Source organism: Pleurodeles waltl, chromosome 7 (genome assembly GCF_031143425.1).
Source record: "Pleurodeles waltl isolate 20211129_DDA chromosome 7, aPleWal1.hap1.20221129, whole genome shotgun sequence".
Taxonomy (NCBI): Eukaryota; Metazoa; Chordata; class Amphibia; order Caudata; family Salamandridae; genus Pleurodeles; species Pleurodeles waltl.
The window spans coordinates 376727020-376753663 of NC_090446.1; positions in this window are offsets into that span (position 1 = coordinate 376727020).

Sequence of the window (26644 nt, forward strand, 5' to 3'; positions counted from 1 at the left end):
GGCTCTGAGTGGCCAGTGCCAGCAGGTGACGTCAGTGACCCCTCCTGATATCTCCATACCTGATAAGGTAGCCAATCCCCCTCTCAGGACTATTTGGGGTCTCTCCTGTGGGTTCTCTTCAGATTCTGCTTTCAAGTTTCCTTCAGGAATCCTCTGCAACAACTTCAGACTCCTCTGACCTAGGATCAACCGCAGCCTGCTCCAAGAAACGCTTTAACTGCAACAAAGTGTCTACAAGAGACACTTTTCTTCAGCAACCTCAGCTCCTAGGCAGCAACTGCAACAGTTTCCATGGTGTGCATGCTCTGGGGACTCCCAGTCTCCATCCTGCACCAGAAGGACAGAAGAAATCCCCCATGGTGTGATGGAGTCACTCCCCTGCTCCAAGCAGGCACCTTCCAAGACAACGACCGGTACCCTGGGACACCTCTCACAGTGACGAACGTGCTCCTAAGGACACAGAGGCTGGACATTATCGACATAGACTGTCCTGAGATCATGCTGACACAATTTGGAGTAGGTAAGACCTTGCCTTCCCCAAGAGCAATGGTACCCCTGTGTACTGCATCTTCTTCACCTCCTGAGGCCTCTGTGCACTCTTTGCAAAATTCCTTCATGCACAGCCTGGCCTAGATCCCCAGCACTCCATCCTGTGACGCTCAACTCGCTGAGTTGTTCTCCGGTGGTGTGGGATCTTCTTTTGTTGTGTTGTATCATCTGCATTTTGCACCTCCTTTGTATCCAGATCCTGAGGCTCCTGGGGGTGCTGGCTGGCATCCAGAGTGCTCTCTAAAGTGCTGAGATCCCTCTCTTCCTCCTCACACAGAATTGGGGCCCAAGGTCCCTCTTGTTTCCATCCAGCACCATTTTGATGCAAAGTGCACTTTTGTCATAGCCAAGGCTTGTTGGTGACTTCCAACACGAAATCACATCTGCAACGATCTTCACATTGTGAGACATCCTTTGCATTATGCAGGAACCCGCTGGCATCATCCTGGGGTGCATTCCTGCAGACTTCAACTAACTGGGGACTCTTCTTTTGCACCCTCTTCTGGGATTGGCATGGAACTCCTGTCCTTCCTTGAAATTCTTTCTACTTCTAGACTTGGTCCCCCTCCTTTGCAGGTCTTCATGTCCAGGAATCCAGCAGTTGTTCTTTGCAGACTTGGTTGGCTGCTGCAAAATCCCAATCACGAGGTGTAGTGTGTCCTAAGGAAATTTGCAGTACTTTACTCCTGCTTTTCTGGGCTCTGGGTGGGGTATTTTACTTACTTTTACTGTATGCTTACTCGCCCAGTGATTCTGCACACATTACCTTTGTCTAGGGGAGAATTTGTGATTTGCATTCCACTTTCTTAGTATATGGTTTGTGTTGCCCCTAGACCTATTTTCTCCCATTGCATTCTATAGCATTTACTATTGTTTGCATTGTTCTAAGACTATTTACTTGTATAATTTTGGTGACTGGTGTATATATTGTGTGTAATACTTACCTCCAGAAGGAGTATTGTCTCTAAGATATTTTTGGTACTGTGTCACCCAAATAAATACCTTTATTTTTGGTAACACTGAGTATTGTCTTTACTTGTGTATAAGTACTGTGTAACTATAAGTGGTATAGCATGAGCTTTGCATGTCTCCTAGTTCAGCCTAAGCTGCTCTGCTATACCTACCTCTATCAGCCTAAGATGCTAGAACACTACTACATTTCACTAATAAGGGATAACTGGACCTGGTATAAGGTGTAAGTTACCAAGGTTCCCACTACAAGCCAGGCCAGCCTCCTACAATACCTGGTATATTTCTGTGTTTTTGTCAGTTCAGAACAATAATGTTGTCACTGACAAATTCACTTAACTATAACGTTAATTTAACCTTTGTTTTTTTCAGTGGATTTTTATTCAAAGTCATAAACATACATTTAAAATATTACTGCAAATAAAATACAATGTAAAATCAATATTGTTACTGTTAGAAATGTGGTTTCTAGTTGGTAGAGGTATGCGACCTTGTCCAAGTAGGGACCACAGTCCTGGTCAGGGTAAGTCACATACAATCCAAATTATCCTGTGCCCACCCTCTGGTAACTTGGCACTGAGCAGTGAAGCTTAACTTAGAAGGCAATGGGTAAAGTATTTGTGCAATAAATCATGCAATAACACAGTGAAAACACCACAAAAATAGACCACACATGTTTAAAAAAGTATAAGATATTTATCTGAGTAAATTAAGGTCATAACAATTAAGATTTGATAAGCACAAGTGGAAATATCAAGGATAAGAAGAGTCTTAAGTCTTTAGAAATCAATGTCTCTTTTGTGCACAAAGTACCTGGTATGTGTCAAAATTACAGAAAGGAAGACTGCAGAGGAGGGGATGCATGGAAAAGGAAGGTGTGCGTCGGATTTTCCGATGTGGCACAGACCGATGTGTTGATTCTTCCCACGCTGCAAGGGCTTTGCATCAAGTTCCAACACACAGTCTTAGATCCTCACTGCGATGCGGGGTCTCTTGAAGCCTAGGGACGATGCGTGGAAATCCTGGGCGTGTGGGACAAAGTCACAGGTGCTGCGTCGATCCAGTATGGTGATGCGTCTGAGTTTCTGATGCACAGCAAGTGCTGCGTCGACTCCTCACGCAGGAAGTCAGGCTGCATTGTTCCGGTTCAGTGATGCGTTGATCCGGTGTGGCTGTGCATCAAAGTTATGGTCGCAACGCAGGTGCTGCTTTGATCTCCACTCGAGGAGCTGGGCTGCATCATTCCGGTTCAGCGATGCGGAGATTCTTTCACTGCGGGCAGGCTGTGTGTAGTTACTGGCAGGCTGTGCGTCAATTTTCACCACACAAGGAGTTTCCTTGAAGAGGAGAAGTCTTTTTGGGCCTGAGACTTCAGGAACAGGAGGTAAGCTCAATCCAAGCCCTTAGATAGCACTTCTCAATAGAGCCAGAGGCCAGCAAGGCAGCGGGGCAACAGCAGGGCATCGGCCCTTCACTGCAAAGCAGTCCAGGTGAGTCCTTTGGGCAGCCATTCAGCTTTTCTTGGCAGGTTGCAGTATCTGGTTCAGAATGTCTGTCCCAGAAAGTGTCTGTGTTGGGGGAGTTAGGGACCCAGGTTATATACCCAAAAGTGCCTTTGAAGTGGGGGAGACTTCAAAGAGTGGTTTTGAAGTGCACAAGGTCCCCTGAGACTTCAGAAAACAGGTGGTTACTGAAAAAACAGGAGAGACTGTGTGCATCATAAAACATGGTAACCCACTGTGCCCGATATGCAAATGACAGGACCATTATGGTCCTGTCATTTGGGATATTGCGCTAGCACTAAAAGTTTTCCTTTTGGTAGACTCAACATTTGAGATGCATTTGGGAGAAATGCTGCATTTTTCTATGTCTTGAGATGTTGCTCTGCTTTTTTCCTACAAAGCAGTACCTCACCCTGATCTAAACTTTTTGCCCAGAATTGTTTCAAAATTTCTCTCTGTATTTGGTACTATCAGAAGTCTTTCCTTCTCCTTCATTAGTTGCCAAAACTGACAACACATTTTAGATGTCTAAAGTGCTCCTTTGACTTCTTTGGCATGGACTACTTCTTTTCAACAAGAAAATTCTTTATGTGTTACATTTGGCCAGTCAAGTAAAGGAAATTCTCCCTCTGTAACTTAGTTCATTGGATTAATTTGTCATTTTTTTTTAGCATAGCAGGCAATGGCAATAGTAAAGGACTCTTTGATTGAAATTGCTGGCTCTTTGGCTACCTTTAAATGAGTGCCCCACCACTACCTCATTGGCTTTTCCCAATATTTTAATGTTGCATTTCTGACATTCCATATAGGATCATTCTTCTTCTTTAAGTTCAATATGTTTTGAAATCTGCACTAAAAGAGTGTGTTTTGTTTTCTGCATTTATAACATTCACTGGGTGAAACAACATTTATGTGTTTTTCTGGAATTATCTTTATTATTGTGGTCAAATTAGCTAATGTATTTTCTCAATAAATAGGGACTGGAAGGAGGAAGTCAGACAAGAAGGTAATGCTCAGATTACTTGTCTTTAACCTTCATTACTCTTCAGCCCTACTCTGTCTTTTTACAGTCCTTAAATTCCTTCCCTTCTCTTCAATGATATTGGTTCACATTTATGACAACTGATGCATAAACCTGGAGATCAGGAAGAGACTTAGTTGAGCTTCCACTTCAGGGAACAGAGAGAGCAAGGGCAGTGGTGAAACAAAGTCAAATCCTCCACCAATGAAAGGAGAAAAGCAAAATGATAGGGTAAACAAGGCACAAATTACAACAAAGGGACTGCATGAGGAAGATTAGAACTCAGAGTAATGAAGATTACAAGTAATTAATCAGAGTATTATGATACATTAACTATTTTGTTTTCTTGTTTGCTCCAGTTGATTACTATTGCACCAACACCCTTAGTTCAGAATGTGTTAACAGTGGAAGAAAACAAGGATTTGTAATCATTTTAATTCATCACTCCTACTTCAAGGTGGCTGTTTCATATCATTTTGGGGTACAGTTACTAATGTTTTGTGCCAGTTTTGCATCATACAAAGTACCACAATGTGGTGCAAAATATTTATTTAGAATTACTTTCCAGTGCCTTTTAGGCCCATAACTGGTCTCATATTCCATAAGGGTTTTGGAATCACCGTAAATGAGGAATAAACTCCAAAATCTCACTGGTTGAAAGATACTTGATTTACTGTTCCTTTTTCTATCAGCAAAAAGAAAGGAAACTGGGAGATTAGTTAATTTTGCACAGCATGTAGTTTCTAAGGGTGTCACTAGATATGACAGTGGTGGAAATGCAGCAGCTGCACAAATTCTATCAAATGGAGCGTCTGACAAAAATGTGGCCATCAGCATCATAGAACCCGGATGTTCTATAAAAGCTTCACCATTTTGCGACCATTCAGGAAGAGTAGCTTACTACAGCCATTTTGAGACCCTGCAACCTCCCCTAGGTGTCCTTCGCTGCTTGGGACCAGAGCATACCTTCGGGGTGGGGGGTGGCTTTAAGGTGTTACACCCACCAAAAAATGTATTCTGTTGTAAATAGTTGTGTACAAGTGCTTTCAGTGGTGACTTCTGCAGGGAATGGCCTGAGCGGCCTAAATGCTGAACCAGGAGTGATTGGAAGCCTGCGCTTGGTCTCCACCTGGCTGTAAAATACAGCTTGGATATAGAGTTCTAAGTTTGCATGTCAATTTGGCAGGCCTCAGACGGCTGGCCAAAATGACATGCACACTTACAGCACACCACCACCACTCCTCCTCCCTAGTGACCTGGGAGTTGCTGGCCACGCCCCGCCCTTTATAAGCTGAAAAATAAAATGATAATAAAGTGCTTTTATTGTCATTTTATTTTTCTGCCTTTCAGCAGTGGGGCGATGCTCTTCCACCATAAAGGAGGGGCCGCCCCTGCCCTGCTTGATTGTTGGAAAATCTGAAGTTCACTCCTCACCAATCTTTCTGACCAAGTTATTCCCTGCATGGAGCAGCATAATAAGGAGAGTGAATCTGTGTGTCTCACAGTTTTGACCCAACAGTCTCCTTTCTACCATAGATGGGATGAGTGAGCCACATGTGGTGTTACGTAGATACATTCAAAAGGAGCTCATGAGGGCAAACGCTTGGGTGTTCAGAGCAGTGCAAGGTGAGGAGTACTGTGGGACCTCAGAAATTACCCTCTATGAAATGGTCACAGGCACATGCGATATTCAGACATCTTCAATAATGTAAAGAAGGTGTGTTGCAGATTTGAGTATAACAATGTACCTACACTTTATACTGCAGTCAGCGATCTTTTACATTAAGGCCTGCGTTATGACATTGGCGGTAAATCCCACTTGCGGCCACGCTGACTGCTGCCGACTTACTGCCGTCACGACGGATAACCATCTACCATATTAAGATACACACACACCAGTTCGTCACTATTCAGCCCCAGACACAATTCTGCCACACAAAAGGCCAGTGATAAAGTGGCAGTATCAAAACCCACACCGTTACTCCAACAGAACAACACCCATCACATTATGACCCACTAATCACCATGGTGGACATTCAACGGTGGTAAACCATTAGTGGTACATACCGCCATGCTCAAAATACACACACTCAAACAAAACAACATCACATAGGACAATTCAAACAACACACACCTGACAGCCATACACACACCACCCCCACACCACTATAAAACACACACCCACATTACCCACAACCCTTTATGACTACAAACCATTGGCTCGAGAAAGATCAATACCATAGACAAAATCAGAGCCACACACTACCTACACCTATACACCACCCCCGTACCCCACATCATACACCATAACACATCACCCTACACACCCTCACCTACACAACTCACACAACACCCATGGCACCACAAAGACACCCCTGTTTCTCAGAGGAGGAGCTAAGGGTCATGGTGGAGGAAATCATCAGGGTAGAGCCACAGCTATTTGGAGTACAGGTGCAGCAGATATCTATAGCTAGGAAGATAGAGCTACGGCAGAGAATCATGCACATGGTCAATTCCGTGGGACAGCACCCAAGAACTAGGGATGACATCAGGAAGAGGTGGAACGACCTACGGTGAAAGGTACATTCCATTGCAGCAAGACACCAACTCGCTGTACAGAGGACTGGCGGTGGACCCTCACCTCCTCCCCCACAGCTATCAACATGGAAGGAGCAAGACTTGGCAATCATGCATCCTCAGGGCCTGGCCAGAGTAGGAGGAGGACTGGACTCTGGTAAGTCAACTCTCTACAACTATCACCCCCTTACCTGCATGCCATCACATACCCTCACCCTCACCCTTACTCCCATCACATCACCACGTCACCCACCCCCCACCATCACTTCTCACGCATCCCAATGCCACGCCCTGCATGCCATACCAATGCATGGACACCACTCACAGCCCTGCATGGACTCCTATCACTAAAGTATGCACACTAGAGAGAATCAGCTATCCCACCACATACCAACGTACACAAGTGAAAGCTGCCAGGGCAAATACAACCATAGAGGGGGAGCCACGGATGAACAATATGTCAGACACATTAACCATAACACATAATTTACATCCCACAGGTACCCCAGCAAATATCAGCGGAGAGGAGGTGCCAGCAATATCCAGTCCCCCCACAGAAGAGGCCCACAGTGATGACAGCAACTCTGGTCTTCAGGATCTGATGACCAACCTGGCCCATCAGGGACCACTAGACAGCTGGTTACCCAGGCCCAGTCACACACTACCACAGACCCTCCCCCATCAGGAAACACCACCACAGCACCCACCCAGCGTACCCACACCTCTGTCCCCAGGACAGGTCAATCAGCAGTGCGTCCACCTCTACAGGGACCCCAGTCCACACTTCATACCCAAGATAATCAGGGACCTGGGGTCAGTGGCAGAGGGCACATGGTTCAGGGGACAGAGGCACAGGACAACAGGGAAACTGGGAGGAGTCCTGTGCGCCAGGGGGAGGACAGGCCCAGGGAACCGACTCTTCAGGAGGCACTTACAGAGATCCCGGGAGCTTATCAACATTCCCAGGACACGATGGGCCAGATCCTGGACAATGTGCAGGAGAACAGCCGGCTGCAGGAGGGACAGTACCTGGGGATCTGGGACGACTTGCAGGCCATCAACAACACCCTGGTCTCCATATCAGGGGTGCTGGCAGACATGGCCAATATTATGAGGGAGGCAGTCTTACAACAGCGGGCACCTGACACTAGCCAGACATATGAACTGCCTCCAGTGCCGCTAGTAGACAGGAGGCCCGCCACAGGACCGACAGGCCACCAGCACCCCATCCCCTGCAGAAGGAGAACCACCCTGCAAACGTTCCCTGTGATCCAGACAGAAGCCAGAGACACCAGCCAAGACTCCCGCCAGGAAATGAGACTCTCCTGATTGCCACCCTTGTGTCCCACACAGTCACCCTGTCCATCATGAACTGCTTTTGCTCCCCTTCCTATACCCCCTTGGACAATGCATCTGTGCTACAAATAGACTGGAACAATACCCTGAACTTTCCTCCATCATCACCCCATCCCATTGCACTTGCCCCTCTTTTTCTTAGCACTCCAATAAACACCCTTGCAAACAATAGACGTATGGAGTATGCCAAATTTTTCAAATATGAATTCATTTAACCTGGTTCAATTTTTTTTAAATGAATTGCCAAAGGGTATAGTAAATGGGCATAGAAGTGGGAAATAACACCAAGCCAGAGCCACAGAAAAAAAAATTACAATGAAATGTGAAGTAACACTGTCTTACCTGTGTGTCATTTAAAGTATCGTCTGATGACTGCTGTTCTGTTGTCCTCATCCTCTGCCTCCTCATCCTCACTGTCCACAGGGTCCACTGCTACCACATGGGCATCTCCAGCCTCCTTCTCCTGTAGAAAAGGCACATGGCTTCTCAGGGCAAGGTTGTGCAACATGCAGCATGTCACTGTTATCTGGCAGACCTTCTTGGGTGAGCAGCACAGGGATCCACCTGTAAGATGGAGGCACCTGAACCTGGCCTTCAGGGGGGCAAATGTCTGTTCTATAATCCTTCTGGTTCTCCTATGTGCCTCATTGTAACATTTTTCTGCCCTTGTCCTGGCATTCCTCACAAGGGTCAGCAGTCAAGATAGGTTGGGGTAACCAGAGTCACCTGCAAATATTGTGGGACAACATTTAGCCACACACAATCCTATATGGCCCACACCATACACATATACTGGGTGGGGACCAGGGCTCACCTATTAGCCACACCCTGTGCCTCTGTAGTTGGCCTATCACATTTGGAATGCTGCTATTCCTCAGGGCAAAGACATCATTCACCAACCCAGGATACTTAGCATTGACGTGGGAGATGTACTGGTCCGCCAAGCACACCATCTGTACATTCATAGAGTGGAAACTCTTATGATTTCTGAACACCTGTTCATTTTGATGGGGGGAGGACAAATGCCAAGTCAACCAGGGGTCTGTACCTGGGGTATGTCTCCATCTCCTAATCATCTGCAGCGGTAGCAATCTATGGGGCAAAAGAGTGAGGAGCCGGTCTCAAACTGAACAATGGGGCTACAACAGAACATTGCATGCTGTTAACTTGTGATGGGTCAGTGTGAATTGTCCAGTATGTCCAGATTTCCACAGTGACGCAGCAATTATCCAGGGCTTGCCCCCCACCGCTAAAATGGCATCCGCCTGTCCTGTGTGGAGGGACAGGTGGAAGTGAGGTAATTCCGCTGACATTGTGTGCTGTTGCGGAAGGTGGTCGGGAACCGCCGTGCAACTCTTCATTGGATAACATTGGGCCCTATGGTTTACAGGGGCTAATGGTGATCTACGCCGGGGGTGACGGTATGCACCGCCGCAGACGTGACCACCATTTCATAACAGATTCCTCACTTGCTACCTGATCTTCAACAGGAGAGGACCTACACTGCATGTTCTGCTGTGACCTGTTTCTGGAACCTACCATGGACCGTGTGACTGGGGAAAGGGCCCCTGCCTTCACATCAGCAGACTTGGAGAGACTGGTGGATGGGGTCCTCCCACAGTACAGACTGCTGTATGGGCCTCCAGACCAACATGTGAGTACACTGTGAGCACGATGCATGGGACATGAATGCATGGAGTGCTGTGTGTGAGGGCCTCGTTTGTGGGGGTTGGTGTAAGGGCCCTGGGCAGCGTGCTGCATGAATGGTGGGCCATGTCTGTGCATAACGGGATGTGAGGGCTATGGTGGGCCATCACCAACGACGTGCAGACCCTGGGGGTCTACGGCAGGCAGAGCACCCACTGTCAGAAACAGTGGGACGACCTGAGACGCTGGTCCCGGAAGACAGCGGAGGCCCAGCTGGAGATGGCCTCCCAACGAGGAAGGGGTGCCCGTTACACCCTGACCGCCCTGATGGCCCGCATACTGGCGGTGGCCTATCTGGAGCTGGATTGGCGCTTGGGGGCATCACAGCAGCCACAAGGGGGTGAGTACAGTGCCCCAATTTACTACTTGTGCATTGTTGGGTGGCATCCGGGTGGAGTATGTGGGCCTGTGGGTGCCCCTAGGCCAGGCCGAACATTGCAGGGCAGGTCCCATATTGGGCAAGGTCTGCTGTAAACCTCCTCCAACCAACCTAGTAGGCATCCACTACTGGGCAGGGGTCTACGGGTCTCAGATATGCTGCAATTGGTGTTAGGTATCCCTTTCCATGGGCGGTGACTAGCGTTGTGAATGGTAGTGCTTTGCCTAGTGCGTGGGGCTGTTCCCTGTGTGTGTGTGTCATGTACACCAACAGTGGAGTTGTTGCCGCCATTGACCAAGTGTATCCTTTGTCTCTCCCTCCCTTTTTGTTTTGTCACCCTGTCCTTATGTGCATTAGCATCATCTAGAGGAGGAGCAGAGGCACCAGCGATGTGGAGAGCTGCATCCCACAGGGCCCAGGAGGCACAATCCACCAACAGTGAGGGCACCAGTGGGATGGAGGATGAGGGGAGCACCACAGCGGAGACTGGAGGGGACAGTTCTGACTGTGATACCTCCTCTGATGGAATCTCCCTGGTGGTGGCGGACACCTCTGTGCCCACCCCAAACTACAGGTACAGCCACCATCCCTGTACCTGCACCACCCTCCCAGCAGCCCCTCATCATGTTTCCCGTGCCCGCCCACCTAGGAGGGTGGGCATCTCCTTTGCCCCAGGCACCTCAGGTCCTGCCCCAGTTAGCCCTGGTGCCCTGAGTGAGGAGGCTATTGACCTCCTGCAATCCATCTCTGTTGGGCAGTCAACCATTGTGAATGCCATCCAGGGGCTGGCAGCCCATTTTCAACAAACAAATGCATTTCTGGAGGGCATTCACTCTGGCATGGTGGCCCAACAGAGATCAATCCAGGCTCTGGCCTCCTCTCTGATGGCAGCCATTGTCCCTGTTTCTAGCCTCCCCCCTCCAACTTCCTTTGAACAATCCCATTCCCCTCAAACCCAACCTACCCGGAGCACACAGGCAGACTAGCATGCACCCAGGACAACACACAGGAGTGGTTCAAAAAACACAAACACCACACATCATCCCACAGGCACTCACACAAACACCATCCAGATGCAGACATACCAACATCCACTGCCTCCACTATGTCCCCCTCCTCCTCGTCATTCACCTCCCTCCCAATAGCATCTACACTCACACCTGCATGCCCTACATCCTCATCAACTACCTCCATCACCACTACACCTATCAGTACACACCCCTCACTGGCAGTCACCACCCCCACATCCATGCACACGTCTCATGTGCCCTCTCCCACTGTGTCTGTGCCTCCTCCTCCCAAAGTACAGAAACGCAAACACTCAGACACCCAACAACCATCCACCTCACAACAGCATCCAGCCCATGGACTTGCACCCAAAATAAGCAGACAGACACCTCCTACAACCACTTCCTCTTCCTCAAATCCCAAACCTTCACCCTCTTTCCGCCCGATGTCCCTAACAATTGTTTCCTCTCCACCCTTGACCTCTTCCCTGCCACTCGCAACCCCCAGTCCTTCACGTCGGGGCAGGGTGGTCAGAACCCAGGCGAGCACCTCAGCAACCCAGTCCACGGCCACAGTAGTGTTGACAGCTACTGCAGGTGGGAGAGGATCCCGGGCACCAGTATGCCACACTACATCTAGGAACAGCAGGGAGGCACCCCCAAATGCTACAGGGAAGGGCTAAGAGGCAACACCAGCAGCGTCTAGGAAGGGCAAGGTGCAATCCCCATCTGCTGACAGGAAGGGCAAGGGGCCTGCAGGTGGGAAGGATAGGAGGCCTGGTGCTGGGACTCATACAGTGCCCCCACCACCAACCATGGTGGTTCAGCCGTCCGAGGCTGCACGGGAAGGGCTGGAGCCTCCCCCACCACTGCCAGCACTGCCACAAGCACTGCCACCAGCAGTGCCACCAGCACCACTGCCACCGGCACCACTGCCAGCCACAGCAGCCCCAGTGACAGCCGTCCGAGGCTGCAGGGGATGGGCTAGTACCTCTCCCACCACTGCCAGGTCAACCAGCAACACCACTGCCAGCAGCAGCCGCCCCAGTGGGCAGCCGTCCAAGGCTGCAGGGGATGGGCTGGAGCCTCCCCACACCACTGCCAGCACCACCACCAGCACCACTGCCAGCAGCTGCAGCCCCAGTGGGCAGCCGTCTGAGGCTGCAGGGGAAGGGCTGGAGGCTCCCTCCACCACTGCCAGCACCGGCACTGGTACCACTGCCAGAAGCAGCAGTCCCAGTGGGCAGCCATCCGAGGCTGCAGGGGATGGGCTGGAGCCTTCCTCCATCATTGCCAGCACCAACACCAGCACTTCCACTGCCACCATTGAGCAGCCGTCACCGCCGGCGGACAGTGTGTAGTCCTGCGTTCATGGGCTTTTGTGCGGCTTGGCCCCTGCAAATCCTGTGGGTCTGACACTCAGGTGAGAGACTGTGACCTTGCACTCCCCAAGATCTGCATCACAGGGCACAATACCCCATCTAGAACTAGTGGAAGAAGCCATCCACTCACCCCATCCTTCCTAGGATGAAGCACACTGGGCACAATGCCCCCTTCAGAACCAGTGGAAGAAGCCATCCACTCACCCCATCCTTCCCAGGATGAAGCACACTGGGCACAATGCCCCCTCCAGAACCAGTGGAAGAAGCCATCCACTAGAGAGACTGTGGCCTTACACTGCCCAGGACCCAGAGTGGGCAAACCACCCACTTGAGAGACTGTGGCCTTGCACTCCCCAGGACCAAGCAGTGGGCAAACCATCCACGTGAGAGACTGTGGCCTTGCACTCCCCAGGACATCAGACAGGGCATGTAGCCCCCTCCAGGACCAGTGGTGATGTACCATCTTTCAGCTGAGGTACCCCCCCCATTCCCTGTCCCCCTGAGGTGCCTGTGTGTTTTCGACCTGATGCCCCTGCAGTGTTCTCTCTGTGTTGTTGTAGGAGTGAGGTGGGCCTTGGCCTATGTGTTGTGGCCTTATGGCCCATGGACATTGAGGACTGGGCAGTGTCCCAGCATTTGTAAATATGTATATACGTTTGTATTTTGATGCACTTATTCCTAATATTTTATCGTATTGCACTCACTTTCTTAAAATCATTTTGTCCTTGCATCATTCCTGAGGGGTATGGGGTGAATATGTAATGTTTCTGCATCTGGTTGTGTGTATGGTGTTGGAGGTGGGGGTGTTGCATGTTGTGTGTGTGTGTCACTCTGTTTTTCCTTCCCCCCTCCCTTGTGTGCTAGGCGGCAGAACTCACCGTGGTCGTCTTCGCCGGCGTTGATGTTCAAAATGCAGCAGAAGGTAGACGAGCATCGGAAATATTTGCAGCTCGGGCTCCATGGCGTTGAGGTTGTTCCCTGAGTCTTTGACTTCTGTGCAGTGTTTCCGCCAGGCTTTTGATGTCATTGGTACCGCCCCGGAAAAGGTGGCGAATTGGACTGTCTTTATACAGTGGGCGGTACATTGTCTTATGCCTGGCTGTTGGCGGTTACCGCTGTGGTGCTCGTTGATTCCACCGTGGTGGTCGGTGTGTTATAGTGGCTGTCTGTCTGAGCAGTTTCCGCTGTGATCATAGTTCCATTTTGGTTACCGACGGCCTGTTGGCGGTATTACTGTCGCTTTATCACCGACCGCCAGGGTTGCAATGAGGGCCTTAATTTGTTTTTATATCCTGGTGTATTATCGCCATAAACTATTACACATTACTATAACATCCTGGACGCTTTCCAAATGCAACACTATCCTCTGTATCAACGAACTCTGAAAAGAGAACTTCAAACTTACTTGGCACCATTCCTACCTTCTTACCCTGCTACACATCAAACTATACAGCCGACATGTGCACCCACCAAGCTATTTTATTGAAATGCATTGTAGTAAGTGAGATCATGGCGATCAATGCAGTGTTTCAGTATATGAAGTACCTCTCCTCAAGGGCACAAGCTGGCATCATTTAGTTACTGGAGAATGTCCTGGTAAGTGGTGCCCTAAAGATGCATAAAAATGAAGCGCTTGTGTGAGCAGCACTTTTGTGCACTTCCATGAATGTGCTGCAATGTGCCCCTGCCATAGAAACCACACCCTTTCTGTACTGCTTTCGCTTATAGGGTATTAGTAACATCTTGGATTTAAAGGAGCAGACAATACCTGCCCTGCTGTGTCTGTGCAAGGGGTGCTTATGTTTCTAATGATGTGACTTCAAAGCCAAATGTAAATTAGTCGGTGGAGAGTTTATTGATTCTAAAAATGTTGTGTCAGGGATGTATAACCTCTCTTCACCCCACTTTCCCAAGGTATACGTATTACAGCTGCGTCTGACTGAACTTACTCAATATTGTGCTCAAACATATAGGCCCTCATTACGACATTGGCGATAAATCACGCTTACTGCAGCGGTGAGGGCCGCCAACATACCGATGCGGTGAAGAATATCCGTTTGCCATATTATGACACGCACACACACACCAATCTGACAGAATACAGCCATATGCACAAATCCGCCAGTCCAAAGGTCAGTGGATAAGTGGCGGTCCCAACACCCATACCGTTACGCCAACAAAACAGCGCCTATCACATTCTAACCCATGAATCACCACAGTGGTAAACCATTGGTGGTACATACCGCCACACTCTTAATGGACACCCACATACAAAACAACACCACATTGGCCAATACTAAAAACACACCTGACACTCATACACACACCACACCCACATACCCACACACCCACACACCGACAGCACTATAAAACACACACCCCCATTACCCACAACCCTTTCCGAATAGAAATTATTGCCACCAGACTGACACCAAGACCACTGTGACAACTAGACTCACACACGACTTACACTCATATATCCCTCACGCACCCCACATCACACACACCACCACATTACCGAAAACACCCTCACCAACACACATCACATAACACCCAGGTCCCCACAAAGGCACCCCTGTTTCACTGATGAGGAGTTAAGGGTCATGGTGGAGCAAATTGTCAGGGTGGAGCCACAGCTCTTTAGAGCACAGGTCCAGCAGATATCCATTGTCCATTGCAAGGATGATGGAGCTATGGCGAAGAATCGTGGACAGGGTGAACGCTGTGGGACAACATCCAAGAACAAGGGACGACATCAGGAAGAGGTGGAAAGACATACGGGGAAGGTACGTTCCATAGCAGCAAGGTGCCAGCTCGCCATACAGAGGACTGGCGGTGGACCCCCATCTCCTTCCCCACAGCTCACAGCGTGGGAGGATCAAGTCTTGGCAATACTGCATTCTGAGGGACTCGCTGGGGTAGCTGGAGGACTGGACAATATTTACTACTAATCACCCCCCATACCTGCATGCCATCTCACAACCTCCCCCTCTCTCCCATCACTCCACCATATCCCACATAGTGCACCTACACATATAACTAACCCCAATGCAAAGCCCTGCATGCTATGCCAATGCATGGACAGCCCTCCCAGCCCTCCCAGCCCTGCATAGACACCTATCACAAAAGCATGTGTAGCAAAGGTAAGCTAACAATCATACAATACATCACCATACGCAAGCAAAAGGTGGCAGTGCAACACCAACGACAGAGGGGAAGCTAGGGATGTACAATATGTCACACACATGAAGCATAATATATCACTTACATCCCCACAGGCGCCCCGCCAATGTCAGCGGAGTGGAGGTGTCAGGACTATCTAGTCCCCCAACAGAAGATGCCCCCAGTGATGACAGTAACTCTGGACTTCAGGATCTAGACCAACAACCTGGCCCATCAGAGATCACTGGACAGCCGGTCATCCCAGCCCACTCACAGTCCACCACAGAACTTCCCCCATCAATATCCAACACCACAGCGCCCACCCAGCGTACCTACACCTCTCACCCCAGGACACGTCAATCAACAGTGTGCCCACCTGTACAGGGACCCCAGTCCACACTTCATACCCAAGACAATCAGGGACCTTGGGTCAGTGGCAGTGGACACACCGTCCAGGGGACAGAGGCATAGGCCATAAATGACACTGGGAGGACTGCTGTGCACCAGGGGGAGGAAAGGACCAGGGAACCGACTCTCCAGGAGGCACTCTCTGAGATCCTGGGAGCCTACCAACATTCCCAGGACATGTTGGGCTAGATCCTTGAAAACATGCAGGAGATTAGGTGGCTGCAGGAGGGACAGTTTCAGGAGATCAGGGAGGACTTGAAGGCCATTAACACCACCCTGATCTCCATAGCAGAGGTGCTTGCAGACATGGCCAAAATCATGAGGGAGGCAATAGCACAGCACCGGGCCCTTACCCGTAGCCAGCCCATTGACCAGCCCTCCACTTCTGCTGCAGCTAGTGAGCAGGAGGCCCTACCACAGGACCAACAGGCCACCTGCACCCCTCCCCCTGCAAAAGGTGAACCACCCTGCAATTGTTCCCTGAGATCCATGCGGAAGCCAGAGACACTTGCAAAGACCATCGCCAGGAAATGAGACTCTCCTGATTGTCCCCCTTGTGTCCCACCCTGTCACCTTGTCCACTTTCAACTGCCTTTGCTCCCCTTCCTATGGCCACTTGGACACCGGACCTGTGCTACAAACAGACTAGAACAATACCCTGGACTTTACTCCATCATCACCCCATTCCATTGCCCTTTTCCCTCAATTTAATAGCACTAAAATAAACACCCTTGAACACAACTTGACTACTAGTCTATTATGTTTTGAAATTGTGCTTTGATGGAAACAGTCACATCTAGTGCAAATCATCTGAAAACTGTGAGAGCATAGAAATAATGACCTGTAGCTGTCTGTAGTCGGCACATCAGTACACAGTTTTTATATCACCAACATCTGTAAAATGACAAGCCATAAGTGACAGTAAGTTGAGATGCAAAGGAAGTTAATGCCATCATGTTACAGCCACAAAGAATACACATAGGAATGGTCAGTTGCTTTGTCTCACCTGTGTGTAATTGGAAGTATTGATGGATAACTGATGATCTGTTGTCCCTATCCTCATCCTCTTCATCCTCACTGTCCTCAGGGTCTACTGCTACCACAGGGGCATCTCCAGTCTCCTCCTCCTGCAGAATAGGTACATAGCGTTTGAGGGCCAGGTTGTGCAACATACAGCATGCCACCACTATCTGGCAGACCTTCTCTGGTGAGTAGCACAGGGATCCACCTGTCAGATGGAGGCACCTGAACCTGGCCTTCAGGAGCCCGAAGATCCTCTCGATGATCCGTCTGGTTCACCCATGTGCCTCATTATAATGTTCCTCAGCCCTTGTTCTGGCATTCCTCACAGGGGTCAGCAGCCACCATAGGTTTGGATAGCCAGAGTCACCTGCATTTATCCAGGGACCACATTTAGCCTCACACAATCCTATGGGAGAACACCTGAGGCATACACTAACATACAGTGGGTGGGGACCAAGGCTCACCTATTAGCCACACCCTGTGCCTCTGTAGTTGGGCCATCATATTTGGGATGCTGCTATTCCTCAGAACAAAGGCATCATACACTGAACCAAGATACTTAGCATTGACGTGGGAGATGTATTGTCCGCCAGGCACACCATCTGCACATTCAGTGAGTGGAAACTCTTACTGTTCCTGAACACCTGTTCATTCTGGTGGGGGGGGACACATGCAACATGTGTCCCACCAATCACCCCAATAATATTTGTGATATGTCCCATTGCATAGAATCCGGCCTTCATAGTGGCCAAATTCTCCACCTGGGGGAAAGAAATGTAGCTGCACATGTGTTTTACCAGGGCAGACAAGACTCTTGCCAGCACAAATGAGAACATTGGCTGTGACATTCCTCCTCCCAAGCCCACTGTCACTTGGAAAGAACCAGTTTCCAAGAAGTGGAGCACTGATAGCACTTGCACAAGAGGGGGGATCCCAGTCAGATGACGGATAGATGAGATCAGGTCTGGCTCCCATTGGGCACACAGCTCTGTGAATGTGGCCCTGTCCAGTATATAGGTGAGTTTAATGTGCCTGTCCTCCAGTGCAGTCAAGTCCGCAAGGGGTCTGTATATGGGGGGTGCGTCTCCACCTCCTATTCATCCACAGTGGTAGGTATCTAAGGGACACCAGAGTGATTAGGCTGTCATAATTGGAACAATTGAACCACAACTTCAGTGTCCATGGTGCATTTATGTAATGGGACAGTGTTAATGGTGAGGTTTGTGCCAATCTAATCTGTGACGCAGTTAATGTTGATATGAAAATGTCCCCCCATGAAATGGCGACCGCCTGTCCTGTATGTAAGGACAAGTGGAAGTGAGGTAATTTCGCCGACGTTGGGTGTTGTGGAGGAAGGCTGTCTCCATGCAATTCCCCATTGGGTAATATAGGGTTCTATGGAGTATAGTGGCCAATGGGGATCTGCGCCTGTGATGACAGTGTACACTGCCGCAGACGTGACCACCATTTTCTACCTGATTCCTCACTTGTTTCCTGACCTTCAACAGGAGAACACCTACACTGTGTGTGTGCTGCTTTGACCTGTGTCTGGAACCCACCATGGCCCGTGTGACTGGGGAAAAGGACCCCGCCTTCACTTCGGAGGAGTTGGCGTGACTGGTGGATGGGGTCCTACCCCAGTACAGACTGTTGTATGGGCCTCCAGATCAACAGGTGAGTACACATTGGACACAAAGCATGTGAGAAGGATGCATGGAGATGTGTGTGCAAGCATCATGTCATCAGGGAGGCAGGGGGAATGTCTTGAGGTGGTGTACATGGTGAGCGCCAGCCGATGTGTGTGCCAATGGTGATGGAAGCGGTAATGGTGGGCCAGTTGTGTGACAGGCTGGACTGTTTGTTTGATGGTGTTCTCCTGTCTGTATTGCCTCTGCAGGTCAATGCCCATCAAAAGAAGGGATTATGGCGTGCCATCGCCAACAACGTGTGGACCCTGGGGGTTTATGGCAGGCGGAGCACCCACTGTCGGAAACAGTGGGAGGATCTGAGACTCTGGGCACAGAAGACCACGGAGGCCCAACTGGGGATGGCCTCCCAACGAGGAAGGGGTGCCCGTTGGAATCTGATGGCCTGCATATTGGCAGTGGCCTACCCAGAGCTGGATGGGCACTTGAGGGATTCATAACAGCCACAAGGGGGTGAGTTCAGTGGGCATTATTCCAAAATTTGACAGGTGGGGTGGGATGTGAGTTAGTGTGTGCCCCTAAGGCAAGACCAGACATTGCAGCGTGGGTCAACTCTAGGGTAATGGGTGTATGGCAAATGCAGGTAACCTAGGTTGTTAGTATTCCATTTCAGGCAGGGATTTGTGGGTACCAGGATGGGTGCAGTTGGTGGTGTATGGCCCTCATCTTGCCTTAGCATCTAGCCATATCGCTGGCAGTGCGATGCATAGTGCTTAAGCCTGATCCCTGAGTGTGACGGTGCTGTGTATGCCAACTGTGGTGTTGGTGCAGTCATTGACCCAGTGTTTTCTTTTTCTCAAGGCCCCCTTTTTTGTTCTGTCATCCTGTCCTTGTCTGCATTAGCATCACCTGGCAGAGGAGCAGGGGCAGTGGTGACAGAGGGAGCTGCATCCCAGAGGATCCAGGAGGCGGAGTCCACCTACGCTGAGGGAAATAGTGGGACGAAGGGCGAGAGGTGCACCACGGCGGAGACAGAAGGTGACAACACAGACTCAGACACCTCCTCCGATGGGAGCTCTCTGGTGGTGGCGGACACCTCTGTGACCACCCCAGCTGCAGGTAAAGCCTCCACCCCCATACCAGCACTGCCCTCCCAGTAGACCATCAGAGATTTGCCCGTGCCCTCTCACTCATGAGGGTGGGCATCTCCTTTGCCCCAGGCACCTCAGGCCCTGCCCCAGTGAGCTGTGATGCCTGAGTAAGTAGGTTATAGACCTCCTAAGATCCATCTCTGTAGGGCAATCAACCATTGTGAATGCCATCTAAGGGCTGGCACCCCGGATGCAGCAATGCAATGCATTCCTGGAGGGCATCCACAGTGGATTAGCTGCCCAACAGTGATCGATTCAGGCTCTGGCCTCATCTCTGATGGCAGCCATTGTCACTGTTTCTACCGTCCCCCCTCCAACTACCACTTCCCAGTCCCCTCAACCCCAACCCATCCCAGGCACACAAACTGACGAGCATGCACACAAGACAGCACCCAAGAGTGGCACAGGCAAACACAGTTTATCCCACAAGCACTCACACAAACACCAGACAGTTGCAAACACAATAACATCCACTGTCTCGACTGTCTCCCCCTCCTCCTCCTACTCCACCTCCCTCCCAGTCACTTCCACACTCACACATGCATGCACTGCACCAACATCCACCAGTAGCATCACCACACCAGCAGCACACACACCTCACTAGCAGACACCTCCACAACATCCATGCAGGCGTCCCCTGTGTCCACTCCCACCCTGTCAGCCCCCCTCCTAAAGGACACAAACGCAAGCACTCACACACCCAACAGCCATCCACCTCACATCAGCACACTGCCCATGAACCCAAATCTAGCAGACATACACCTCCTACAACCACTCCCTCAACCTCCACTCCCATCCCTCCTCCCACCCCACCATCCCTAAGAACCTTTTCCTTGCACAAATTGACCTCTTCCGTCCCCCTCCTCTCATCCTGTCCATAAAAGCAGGGTCCCAAAGACCTAGCCCAGCACCTCAGCCAAACAGTCCACGCAGACAGACACCTAGTTGTGGAGGGAAGTCAGTGAAGGATCCCATTCCACCAGCCACGAAGAGGAAGGATCCCACACATCCAGCCAAGAAGGGGAAACAGCTTGCACCTCCAGCCAAGAAGAGGAAGGAGCCTGCACCTCCTGCTTTGAAGGGGAAGAAGCCCTCGACTCCTGCCCGGAAGGCTAAGGAACATATACAACCTGCCATGAAGGGGAAGAAGCTATCAGCCCCTGCCAGGATGGGTAAGGATTCCACGTCCGATGTCACGGAGAGAACAAAGCCCTCTACTCCAGCGGAGGCTGTCAGGGTGACACCTCCACCACCACCAGTGGTCACGGGACCCCCACCCCCAGCTGAGGAAGTACAGCCATCACCACCTGCAGGGGCTGCCCAGGAGGCATCTCCATCTGCCACCACAGTGCAGCCATCACCACCAGCCGAAGCCATGTAGGCCACTCAGCAGGATCTGCTGTATGAGGGCTCCCCTCCAGACCCATTGGGAAAGTCACCCACTCCAGAGACTGTGGCCTTGCACTCCCCAGGACAGAGAAATGGGCATGGAGCCCCCTCCAGAACAAGTGGGCTTGTTTCCAACTTTGGCTGAGGTGTCCCCCACTGCCAATCCCCCTGAGGTGCCTGCCCTCTTGCACACTGATGCTCCTGTAGGGTTCTATCAGGATGGAGTCAGGATTTGAGTTGGACCTTGGACTGTGCCATGTGGCCATGTGGGTCCTTTGAACATTGGACTGGGCAGTGTCTCTTTGTGTACATTTGTACATATCTGTTTCATGGACAATTGGATTGTTTATTAGCTGTTGATATTAATACATTCACCTTGGTGCATTCCTGTTATCCTTGCATTAGTCTACAGTGTATCAGGTGCAAATTGTTTTTCGTGTGCAGCTGGTTGTGTGTATGGTGTGCGTGTGTCATGCGTGTGTGTGTCACTCTTGTTTTCCTCCCTCCTTCCCTTGTGTGCTAGGCGGCTGTACTCACTGTCATTGCCTTCATCAGCGTTGGTGTTCCAGGTGGAGTATAACGTAGAAGATCAGCGGAAAAACGTACACTTTGGGTTCCATAACAGCGTTGTTCTTCCCTGTGTCTCCGATGGTGAGTCTTTTCTCTTCTGTGATGTGTTTCGGCCAGGCTTTTGATGGTGCTGGTACCGCCCTGGAAAACGTGGCGGATTGTAGGGTCTTAGGAGGTCATTATGAACATGGCGGTCCAGACTGCCATACCGGCAGTGGCGGAAATTACCGCCACCAGCATGGCGGTCTGGACTGCCATATATTGTTCACACTGGTGACCACCGCCAGTCTACCGCCACCAGGCAGCCTGAAGATGGCAGAGTTCCTTATCCAACAGGGCAGTGCTGAAGCAGCGCTGGCCGCTGGATAAAGAACCTGTGTTCCCCCAGCCTTTCCGTAGTGGTTTCCCTGGCCAGAGAAAAGCTGGTGGAAGGGGTGCTCTGAGGTCCCAGTTGTTCATGTCTCTGCCCGATTTACGGGCAGTTATATGTGCGACGGGTGCTGCTCCACCCACTGCACTGCGACATTGATGACCGATCCATGTGGCCCAGGTCTGTTTCCGCCCGCTGGCCCAGCAGAATGTTCTTTTTTGGGTAGGCGGGTCTTTAACGGGCTGGCGGTCTGTGTTTAGACCGCCAACATGAACACGGCATGAAATCCTGCAGTGTTCATAATGACCCCCTTAATGTGGTGGGTGGTACTTTGTCTTCTGCCTGGCTGTTGCCGGCTACCGCCGTGGTGAGTGTTGTGTCCGCCCCGGCGGTTGGTGTGGTACATTGGCTGTCTATGGGAGTTATCACCGCCATGGTCATAATTTGGCCGTAGTTACTGCCAGCCTGTTGGCATATTACCGCCAATTCATCACTCACCACCAGGGTCATAATGAGGACCATAATTTGTAGCATGCAAAGGGAGAGTCAGAGCCAATTTGTACATCACTCAGAAGGAATTGTGAGTGGTAGTATCCACCTTGGAGGCCACACATAGGGCTTCATTACTAATTTGGTCGTCTCAGGAGTGCCATGTTGGCGGTGGTGGTCGTACCACCAACAGGATGGTGGAGAAGACTGCCAAATTATGACCATGGCAGTAATCCCAACAGAATATAGGCAAAGCATCGTTGGCACCGCCACTGGGGTCAGACCCCAACGAAAGGAACCTGCAGGCCTGTGGATACCCAGTTACCGCTGGACAGATTACGAGGCAGCACACCAAAAGAGTTTCTGCCACAGTCACACCACCACAGAAACCCAGGCAAAAACAAATAGCATAAAAGGAGACACTCACCTTCAGGAAGCCTTACTCGTCAGGGGCCACATTGGATCCAGTACTACACTCCCAGAAAGTCATCCCACTGCTCGCACAAAGACAACAGAATCTTTGCTGCCGCAGCCGCCGACAACAACTGTAAGCGCACACATCTGTAACTGTTGTATATTGTCAATGTATGTACACTCACCAAATATATATTATCGTAAAGGGTGTGCGAGGGTGACAACCACACGCTACTACACACTGACATGCACACTCACATACAGTCATACACATACCCGCACATACACAGTACACACACTATGGCCAACACACACACACACATCAAAAACACAGACTTACACACGGAAGCACAGAACAAGCCCAGTTACACACAATAACACACAACACCACAACACATCACAACACCACAACCATACCATCATCAATACGTTGGCAAGCACTCACTATAGACACAATCAATAGAACAACACACATACAACACAACCTATAACCAACAGGCAACTAACACACACAACCCCCACAACCATACAACTTACCAATCGAGAAACACATCACACACAGCACATTGTATCTATCATACTATGCACTAAACATGCACATGGTCAAAACACAACAAACCACACAACACACCAACAAACAAATGTCAACACAAATTCTAATCAATAACATGACAACAAAATGCTTTGAACAGACACATGCCCATAACACAACACACACACTATCAGTGTGGGACAAAAGCACAGCATACAACCTCACATACTGCCCAAACATTCCAGGTAGCACAAGCGCCACACACACACAAATACGGACACACAACCAATGTCAGCCAGGAACAACTCCATATTAGGAAAAGAAATGCATGACAAAAATGTAAGCACTGAACCAACAACAGGTTGGTTTAAATGATTATTAGTTTTCAAACAATTGAAAAACAAATGCCATAGGCCACTCCACAGACAACAGTCTTGAATGCACACAGTGCACATATTTGTGCCCTGAACTTGACTCCTGACTGCCATGTAGCCCCCACACATAGGGGCATCAAGGGGGCAGGCAGGCACCTCAGGGATTTTTAGGGGAGGAGTGGTGGAGGGGGGGCTTTAGGCTTAGGTTTGGGAAGGGGCCTTTGGGGTGTGGCATGGGAGGTTAGGTTTAGGCTTAGGGGAGGGTTGGCTTTTTTTGGGAGGGTTAGACTTCTTGGCAGGGGAAGGGGTCTGGGTACTTGCAGGGAGGGCATGGGAGGCCTCGGAGGTGGAAGGGATGGACTTGGGGAGGGAAGCAAAACTGTTAGGGGTCAAGAGGGCAAACTCTAAAAAGAAGGCCTTTTTTGACACACAGGGATAATCATAGCAAAAGAGTTTGGGTATGGAGGGAGAGGGAGTGGCTGTAGGAGGTGTTGGTGCGGATGTCCTGGACGCATGTTTGTGTGAGGTATGCTTGTGGGTTCTAAGTGTCTGTTTGGTGGTTGAGTGAGGGTGTTTATGTGTCTTAGGATGAGGGGTGGAGGTGCTGGGGGATGCTGTGGTGGGTGGTTGACTGTTGGGGTGGTGACTGCAAGTATGGTAGATGTGCTGCATGTAGAAGTGTCAGTGGTTGTGGTTCTTGCGGGTGTGGTGACTGGGGTGGATGTCTGAAGGTCTGCTTAGTGCTGTTTGTAGGTAGGATAGGTGTAGTGGCTAGATCTGTGAATGTTGGTGTGGTGTCTGCAGGTGTGCGAGGTGTGCTGTGCGTGATGTTGGGGTGGTGAGGGTGTCAGGGCAGGTTGTGACTGTTGCTGTGTGTGCATCTGAATGCTGCTTATGTGCATGCCAGTGGGGTGTCTTGTGGTGCCTGTCTGTCTGAGCTACTCTTGGATGCTGAGATGAATGCATGCCTGTCTGTTTCTGAGCTTTGGCTTTGTTTGGGAAAAGGGGTTTTGGATTGAGAAGATGAAGGTGGAGGGGGGACAGTAGAGAAAAGGTGGCTGGCTGCCGTCAGTGTGGAGGCCAGAGCCTGAAAGGATCTCTGTAAGTCAGCCAGTGCACCACAAATACCCTCCAGGAGCACATTACTCTGTTGGAATTGAGTTGCCAGTCCCCGGATGGCATTCATGATGGTCGACTGACCCACAGAGATGGACCTCAGGAGGTCAATAGCCTACTCACTGAGGGCAGCTGGGCTAATAGGGGCTGGGGCAAAGGTGCCTGCTGCAAAGGAGATGCCCACCCTCTTGGGTGAGCCGGCACAGCCAACTGGGTGGAGAGCTACAGGGAGGGCATTGGTAGAAAGAGGTGTTGACGACATAGATGATGCGGAGTTGGGCCCAGATGGGTCTGCCACCGCCAGGGAGTGTCCACTGGAGGAGGATTCTGATGATGATGAGCTGGATCCTGTCTCACATGTGGCACCCATCTCACCCTCGGGCCACTGAGTCACTCGGTGTTGGTGGTATCATGACTTGAGGTCCCTGGGGCAGCAGCTTCCCCATTTGGCTGTGCCATGTCTGCTTTGCCTGCTGATGCCGATGCTGGAAAAAAGAAAGAGAGGTAGGGTCATAATATTCTTTTCAAAAACTTCCATCACACTGTACAGATCAATAACATTACATCCACTTGTACTACACCCCCAGGTAGAACCAAGTTAGTGCCAACTTCATGTCGCAAATAGAAACCACCTACACCACTACATTACAATGTCACACACCAGCTAAGCCACCTATAGTACACCTACTATATTATCATATCAGTAGAGCAATCACAATAACTATTCCATGACAACCTGACTTGCCAACATGAATGTGAGTCCCTATCCACAGCAACATAGTCAACCAAGCGATGGGAACTAGTGGTAACATTCATTTAAACATATCACATACATAAACTCCACACATACCTACACTTTTAGCTGATGGCTTGTACCACAGAGTCCACAACCTTCACACCTGATGTGTGCAAACATGCAAAAACTATACCTGCCTTTTCAATAATTGGAGTGAGATAGAGTCTAAACACATGTCAGCAACATGTGTCCCAATAGTCATGTAGGAATGGATTATACATACTTTGTGGGGCTATTCATCTAAGTCATTCTCTACCTGTAAAGAAAGTCATGTACACTTATATGGGCGAACATAGCCCACAGGATCCACAGACATGCTTAGGTACCATACCAATACCTTAAATACAATGGACACCTATCATGTGCTTGATGCCACATACAGTACAACTAATCATCATGAATGGCAACATCAATAGCCCATTATTCAAGTGGCAACATCACTATCCATATTTCAGACCTGAGCAATCTACCATCTGTATATGAACATTACAATGCCACAACAGACGTCTGAGCTCAACATGATAGAGACATATACCTTGAGGCAAGCCAAATGAAAGACTACACATACCATTCCAACATATGAAGGGGAAATACAACACCTGCAATACAATTCAGTCATTAGGAACTATGGGATTACATACCAAAAGCCTACATAACATATCCAGAATTGCAAAAGTAAGTATGTTGAAGTTCCAACACAATGTTGACATATGTTTGAACATAACAATTTACACATGATGTTGGCAAAAACCAGA